This window comes from Mastomys coucha, unplaced genomic scaffold (genome assembly GCF_008632895.1).
Source record: "Mastomys coucha isolate ucsf_1 unplaced genomic scaffold, UCSF_Mcou_1 pScaffold8, whole genome shotgun sequence".
In the NCBI taxonomy this organism is placed as follows: Eukaryota; Metazoa; Chordata; class Mammalia; order Rodentia; family Muridae; genus Mastomys; species Mastomys coucha.
In genome coordinates, this window is record NW_022196914.1 from 59299497 (window position 1) to 59307708 (window position 8212).

An 8212-nucleotide genomic window follows, 5' to 3' on the forward strand; every position below is an offset into this window, starting at 1 on the left:
GGGGTTTGGCGCATGCGCAGTGGAACCATTTATCGCCACGGTGCATTGGAAACTGGCGCCATATTGGACGCCATCGTCCAAGCGCCTGCCTACAAGTCAGCTTTCCATCACTGTGACAAAATACACGGGACAACCAACTTAAAAGGTGAAAGATTTAGTTTGTGTCAGTTTCAGTCATGGTTGCTTGCTTGTATTGCTTTTGGTCCTGAGGCAAGGCAGAACTTCAAGTGACTGAAAATCATGGTAGAAGTGGCCTACTCATGGGTAGCTGAGAAGGAAAAAGAGGTGGGGGAGAGAAGAACCAGGTTCTCAAAATCCCTTCCAAGCACACCCCCAACGACTTCCTTCCACTGACCCTCACCTACTAAAGTTTCCATCAACCCCCTCCCAAAAGTACCACAGGGTGATGAGCATGTCTTCAATACATGGCCTTTGGAGAACATTTAAGATAGAAATGTTGTATACTCTGGGGATCAGCCAAGGAAGCCAGGAGGTTAAGCACATTCCAGCCAGGTGCTTCACCACAGTCCAACCTACATACATATATTCCTTCTGTGGTTTATTCCTCCCATTCTGTGAAGAGGAAAGGACGACGAGGAGGAGAAGGAACAAAGGAGGAGGTGGAGGATGTGGTAGAGGAAGAAGAGGAGGTGGTGGAGGAGGAGGAGAAGAAGAACAAGAACAAGAAGAACAAGAATAAGAACAAGGAAGAACAAGAAGAGGAAGAGGATAGTGATGAGGAGGATTTGAAGAAAATTTTAATTTAGTTACACCTTAGTGTCATCTTTGGAGGGTGAATTTGTACACTAATGATGAGCAGTAACACCTCAACATTTTCTTCCCTCACTTATTCTTATTTTGGGAAGTTGTGAGAAGATGTTGAAAAAAAAACAGAAACATTGAAAGTATAATAAACACTCATACTCTACCATCTTCAACAATTGTATTTACCACACTAGTTTCAAGTGTGTTTGTGCACACAACTTTCTTGGTATGGCATCACTTTATGTCCTAAACCATTTCCAAGTAGGTTGTAAACATCTTACTATTTATTCCTAAAGATGGCTCTACCCAGAATAGAAGGGAGATGCTTTTATTTAACCCAATACCATTATCATACTTATAAAGGTTGCTAATTGTATTAGTGAGGGTTATCTAGAGTCACAGAATTTATGGTAGTCTCTATGTAGTAAAGGAATTTATTGATGACTTACAGTCTGTAGTCCAACTCCTAACAATGGTCGGCAGCAGCTGTGAATGGAAGTCCAAGGATCTAGCAGTTGCTCAGTCCCACAAGGTAAGCAGGGGAAGCAGAGTGAGCCTTCCTTCTTCCAATGTCCTTATATAGGTCTCCAGAAAAAGGTGTTGCCAGATTAAAGATGTGTGCTACCACACCTTTAATCCCAGATGACCTTGCTTGAACTCGTAGATCTTCCAATCTTAATCTTCTAGGATTCATAGCCACTATGCCACCACACCTTTAATCCCAGATGATCTTGAGCTCATAGATCTTTCTATCTTAATCTTCTAGGATTCATAGCCACAATGCCTCAAGATCTCCATGCCAAGATTCAGGTCGGAAACTTGTATCTCTCAGCCTCCAGATTAGGGCCAGGTGAGCCTTCTAATTCTGGCTTGTAGTTCACTTCAGATATAGTCAAGTTGACAACCAGGAATAGCCATTACACTAATCACTCTGTAATATTATTTAATAACCATATCATATTAAAAACATTCTCGTTGGGACTGGAGAGAGCACTCAGTAGTTAAGAGAATGTGGTGGTTTGAATGAGAATGGCTTCTTAGGCTTACATGTTTGAATGCTTGTTCAGAAGTTGGTGGAACTGTTTAGGAAGGATTAGGAGGTATAGTCTTGTTGGAGGAGATATGTTGATGGGCTTTGAGGTTTAAAAGCTCATGTCATTCCAAGTTAGTATCTGTCCTTCTTTACCTCAGGCCTGCAGATGGGGTGAATATAAGCTCTTAGCTTCTACTCCATACCTGCCTGCCTGCTGCCATGTTTCTGCCATGATGGTCATGGGCTCACCTTCTGGAACTGTGAGCCCCAAATTAAATGCTTTGTTTTATAAGTTTCCTTAGTCATGGCATCTCTTCAGAGCAACAGAACAGTAACTAAGACAGAGTACATACTACTCTTACAAAGAACTGAGTTTGGTTACCAGAATCCAAGTTGGGCAGCTCAGAACCATCTGTAACTCCAGAACTCTCTCCTAACCCTAGGGCACAGGCACTTAAGTGAAAATACTCATAGATGCATAGTTTAAAAGTAATGAAGTAGGGGCTGGAGAGATGGCTCAGCAGTTAAGAGCACTGACTGCTCTTCCAGAGGTCCTGAGTTCAATTCCCAGCAACCACATGGTGGCTCACAGCCATCCGTAATGAGATCTGATGCCCTCTTCTGGTATGTCTGAAGACAGCTATAGTGTACTTACATATAATAAATAAAATAAATCTTAAAAAAAAAAAAGTAGTGAAGTAAATCTTTAAAATAATTCCCAAGCACCCTGGATATGTATCATTGCTTTGTTTGTACCAAAACAACATCAACTGGGGACCACACATTGCATTTGGCTATTTTCCTTTGGTCTATTAAGATTTTTTAATTAAGTAAAGTCAGTGTTCAGTATAAGGTAGTAAATTTCAAGTGTATGGTTCAGTGAATTTAAAATTCTCTTATTATCTTTATTGCTACCACCTTCACTAAAATATAGGAAAAGTCACTCATTTTCCTTTTATAACCCCCTACTTCCTCTCTTCCCACAGCTCCCACCTTGGGCAAACACTGATTTTGATGTCCTTAGATTGCTTTGCCAGCTCAGAAGCTTCATTAGTACAAGAGTATAAGCTATACTTAAAATGGGAGGGGGACCTATTGAAACCCAGACTGGTCTCCAATTTGCTAGTAGTCAGAGATGACCTTGAACTTCTGGTCCTCCTGTCTCTAACCTCCAGAAGCTGGATAGCCAAGGCTTACTATATGTTGGGTAAGCACTCTACCAACCGAGCTGTACCACTGGCCATGGGCTGTACCCATGGCCACGGGCTGTACCCATGGCCACGGGCTGTACCCATGGCCACGGGCTGAACCCATGGCCACAGGGACCTTCTTTTAGGTCTTACTTTTGTCTCTCAGCATATTTCAATGATTCAAACATATTACTGCATGCCAGTAGTTCAGTATTCCATCGTACAGAGATTCCATGACTTGTCTCTCTGTCACCATGATGGATATTTGGATTGTTTTCTAGTTTAGGCTATGATGACTACAGCTGCTAGGGAAAGTCTTTACTGCAAAATACTTCCTGTAAATCTATCTTTGCATTTTTCTTGAGTAGAAATTTGGAAGATTTTTGGGTTATATAAGTGTATGGTACAGGTTAAAGAACACACCCACATACACACACACACACACACAAGAGCAGGTCCATTTAGGAAAGGGAACAAGGAAAAGTGTGAGTAGGGTAGAGGTGTGAATAAAGACAAAGTATGATGTGTGCATGCTTTTAATCCCAGCACTGAAAGTCAAGGGCAGGGAGAGCTCTCTGAGGACATCAGCCCGATCTCTGTAGCAAGATCCAGCCTGTGTTTAACATATGTATTTACCTATAAGGATAGATGAAAATGTCATAGTGAAATCTATTACTTTAAATGCTAATTAACAATTATTTTTTTTTAAAGGAAGGGCTGGAGAGATGACTCAGTAGTTAAAAGCATAGACTGCTCTTCCAGATGGCCCAAATTTGGTTCACAGCACCCAGGTCAGGTGGCTCACAACTGTTTGTAACTCCAGTTCCAAGGGCATAAGATGATTCTAGCCTCTGTGGGCACATACACACACATGCACACACCTATACACAGACACACACATATATACATAATTAAAAATAAAGTCTTTTTAAATTGATAAAAAGAATATATATATGTGCTTAACATGTTAATCTTTAATATTACAAACAATATTTTTATTTATTTCATGTTGCAATCATATGTACCAACAGCTAGACGATAAACACTTGATTTATATGTATCAGTTTTATAATCTGTATCTCCTTTGAGTTCACTTGCTTATTTTTTTTTATTTTATTTTTTATTTTTATTTTTCTGCTACTAGAATAAAGCACCTGGTGTTAAATACTTCTTAGAGCAAAGGTTTACTTAGCTGACAATCCTAGAGATACTGGCATTGGTTTCTGATTAGGGACTTATGGCAGATGACATCATATGGCAAGAGCACATGAGATGAAGAGAGAGACAGAGACAGAGACAGAGAGACAGAGACAGAGAGAGACAGAGAGACAGAGAGAAAGGTCACATGATGAAAGCAAGCTGAGAACACCAAACTCAGTCTGCTCTGAAAGTGACTATTTGGGTTGCAAAGGCTCCTTAACCCACTTTAGCAAATAGTTACCAATCTGTTGCAATGGTTATAGCCCAATGACCTAATCACCTCCCATTCACTCACTATTACACGGGGGACCAAGCTCCAGCACATGAGTCTTTGAGGAGCATGTATTAGTTAATTTAGTTCTTGCTGTGACCAAATGCATGTCAAGAAGCAATGCAAGGAGGGAATGATTTGTTAAGGCTCACAGTTTGTTGAGATACAGGCCATGAGGGAAGAAAAGAGAAGGCAGTAGGGAGTACCCTGGAGCTCTGCCTTGAGGACTTAAGAGCACTGTCTGCTCACATCTTGGAAGGCCAACCCTCCAGACAGTAACTTAGGTGAGACTGGGAGCCAGGGTCCAACCCTCAAAGCCTGTGCTATCTGCAGAGTCTCACTTCCTTAAGCAAGACTACTCCCCAAAGTTTCCACAGCCTTCCACAGCAATGCTACTTAGCTGGATGACAATGAATAACAGGAGCAAACTGACCTCCTGGCTTTAGTAGGATTTTATTAGAATTTCTGAGATTGTTATATATTTGAAACCATGCTCTACAGCTTTCCAATGTGGGTGGTGGTGGTGGTGGTGGTGGTGGTGGTGTTTTAAAACCCTGCTCCTCTCACCTGATGCAGCTCTTGGCTGCAGACAAATGCCTACATAGAATTCCCCTGTCCCAATTGCGCTGGCACCCCTAGGTGAATTTAGCGTTGGATCGACACTTATTCAACCCAGCTGTATCCTAAATGCACCTCCTGCAACAATAGCCTTTATAACTAGCGCTAGCATTAATGCGGTTCGTTGCTTACCACCGTGCAGGATACTGTTTTCTTACCGTTTTCTGTGGGGCTCCACTCAAGACAGAGTTTCTCAATGGGTCTCTCCTCACCCCCCAGCCCATCCCCGTTTTCAGTCCCCTCTTTCGGGCATCTGTAGCTGTCCAGTAGCCATGGATTAACTGGGTTACCTGAAAAAGGGGCTGGAAATGAAAAAGGACAGGTGCAAGGGAAAGATGAAATCAAGACAACGAACGTTTCTGATCAAGCTCAAAGTTCAATTTTCAACACTGTGTCTTTATAGAGTGAGCCCACAGACCCATCCTTTGTTTCAGCTGGATTGAGTTGCAAAGCAAGCTCAGCAGGCAGTCAACTCCTCCAAGCTCCTGTAAGGAAACTGCTAATGTGGCGAGGCCAGGCTAGGTGGAAAACTGTCTTTGGTTTGTTTAGCCTACTCAAGGCTGGGGAAGAGCACACTCCACGAGAGATCTCTCTCCAAAGCATAGCAAATTCTCTCTTCCCTTTCAGTCTGCTAGCCGGCCTATGCGAACCTGGAAGTTCCACCTCTTCCTCACAGCCATTGGCTCCCAGCATCTTTAAGGATCGATCAAGAACCAATTGGGGCCAGGACCTTCAGCGTTCGCACACAGATTCCTTGATCAGAGCATCAAAACCAAAACTACACCTTACACACCACCATGCCTGGCATCAAGCTTTCTTCTTAAAAGGTAGATAGTAAATACCTTTCACCCAGTGTCATAGCTGAATTTGGTTATCACCTGACAGCATCTGGAATCAAAACTGAAGCTCTGAACACTCCTGTGAGGGATTTTCTTGATCAGATTATTTGAAGTAGAGAGACTCTCCCTAAATGAGGGCAGTCCTCTCTGTTGGCAGAGCAGATAAAAGGACGAGGAAAAAGGAAACTGCTTTGCCTGTTTGCCCTCACGCTCCCGGCAAGTTCATCTACTGTGTTGCGGGCGACATTCCTTCACTGGTATTAGGGTCTACAGGATTCCGATGTAGACTGAAGTCAGCCGCTCTCCAGGAATCCTCTAGAACTTCAGTGCTGGATTGCGACTGCTGAGACATCCAGCCTCATGGACCACAGTTGTCAGTGTGAGCCAGCCACTATCGGGCTGCCCAGACCACATTCTGTAAACTGTGGGAGCCGCAGCTGCCACCATATATATATATGTACATATGTATATATACATACATACATATATATGTATGTATGTATATGTATATATGTATATGTATATATATGTGTGTATATATATATATATATTGAACACCTGGTCTCCAGCCAGAGCAGAGAGCATTGTAATAAACAAGCCCTTAGTTGGAAAAGCTGTGTGCCTCCAGTTTGTGATGCAAGCTGGCATGATTTTCCCGTAGCCTATTGTGCTTTGCCACGTAGCTGATGCTGATTGGGACCAGGGAAAGTATTTAACCCACAAGGGCTGGGAGCTGGATTATTAGAAAGTAAGATGTCAGAATTAGGGGTAAGTATGTAAGGATAGAGAATAGTGATAGTGAGTAAGTATGTATAGATAGGAGTAAGTATGTAGAGATATAGAAGTAAGATGTAGGAATAGTAAGTAAGATGATTAATTAGGAGTAAGTATGTAGGGAATCGAAGTAAGATGTAAGGATAGAAGTAAGATGTAAGTAAGATGTAAGGATAGAAGTAAGATGTAAGAATAAGAATAGAAGTAAAATGTATGTAAGAATAGGAGTAAGTAAGATGTAGGGAATAGGAGTAAGTAAGAAGAAAGTAGAAAGATGTAACTAGTAAGATGTAAGAAGAAGATATAGAAGAATATAAAAGAAGCTAGCTAGAGAAGTAAAAATGAAGGTTCCTGATTAAACTGCATGGAGAAGGGCTCATGTTTGCCTCCTTATTTCCACTCGACGGGTAAGGCGGCCGACTTAAACCACTCTAATAAATCCCTTTTCTGTTCCTTTAGAGAACAGTACTACCTGACCAGCATATCCAGCTACATCGACTCTGTCACCACACACCTAAGTCATCATGGCTCAAATGCTCAGTGGTGCCACAGACACCAGCAAGTCCTGTGAGCAGGACTCTTTATAATCAAAACTCTATTTGTATAGACAAGCAAGTGACCTGCCAACCAGAGTTCACAGCTCCTTCTATGTGGCAGTACCCTTGCCCATTTTTGCCTTACAGACTGACTATTTCAGGACTCCAGGACAGGAATCTCATTGAATCATCCCAGTTCTGGATTAAATTAATTATATTCTCAAGATGGTGTGTAATATGTTGCTTAATCCCTGTGTTGAGGCATTAAGCATTTCTGGTAAGCTAGGCCTACCAACTTTTGAAGGGATATCACTCAAGTTGATCTGACTGAGCTCTAAGCACGAGTCACCCGTTCGTTTCCCCTCTCCATCATCATTTACTGAGTATATCGCTGCTCTAACCTTTGCTATGCATGTTGGTGACTTAAGAAGCATGTCATGTGATCCAGGTTGCCCCTGAAATAAGTTAAGCCCACTAAAGACCACCACCTGGACAACCCTAAAAAGAAAGCCTTTATTGCAGACTGAGTACTACATGGGGAACATGTCCAAATCATGCCTCCCAGAGCCTTATAGTCCTTGGTCTTTCATATGCAAAACCATATCCTGGATGTGACACTTCAGTTGCCAAGAAGCAGAGCTACAGAAGCCCCAAAAGCAGGGATAGTACATCTAGAGACTCCCTGGAACTAGGGACCAGGTCCTGGATGGATCAGGTCTTTGACCTTGTTTTTCCAGGTGTTGAGGCTTATGTGCTGGGTCTCAAGGTCAGAATGTTGCCTGTAGTATGGCGTCAGCTATGCTAAGGTCTGTTACATCCTCAGGACATGGTTGGGTGACACAGAGTCATGGTGCTCATTGTATCTGGATCACTTTTCAATGTACAGGTTCTCTAGCTCTGTGGTTAGGAGAGGCATTGTAAACAGAGACAATGAAAGTCAGATCCTAAGGGAAGGACTGCTACCTGAGCAGGGACTGCTTCTCCTC

General features: G+C 42.4%; 1 long non-coding RNA gene across 1 annotated transcript; it reads left to right on the forward strand.

Moving 5' to 3' along the window:
- The first annotated feature begins 1562 nt into the window (after nucleotides 1-1562).
- LOC116083483 lies at nucleotides 1563-7450 on the forward strand. Its single transcript, XR_004115741.1, has 3 exons — nucleotides 1563-1615; nucleotides 5705-5904; nucleotides 7150-7450. It is a non-coding gene; the product is annotated as an uncharacterized LOC116083483 (long non-coding RNA).
- Nucleotides 7451-8212: the final 762 nt, after the last annotated feature.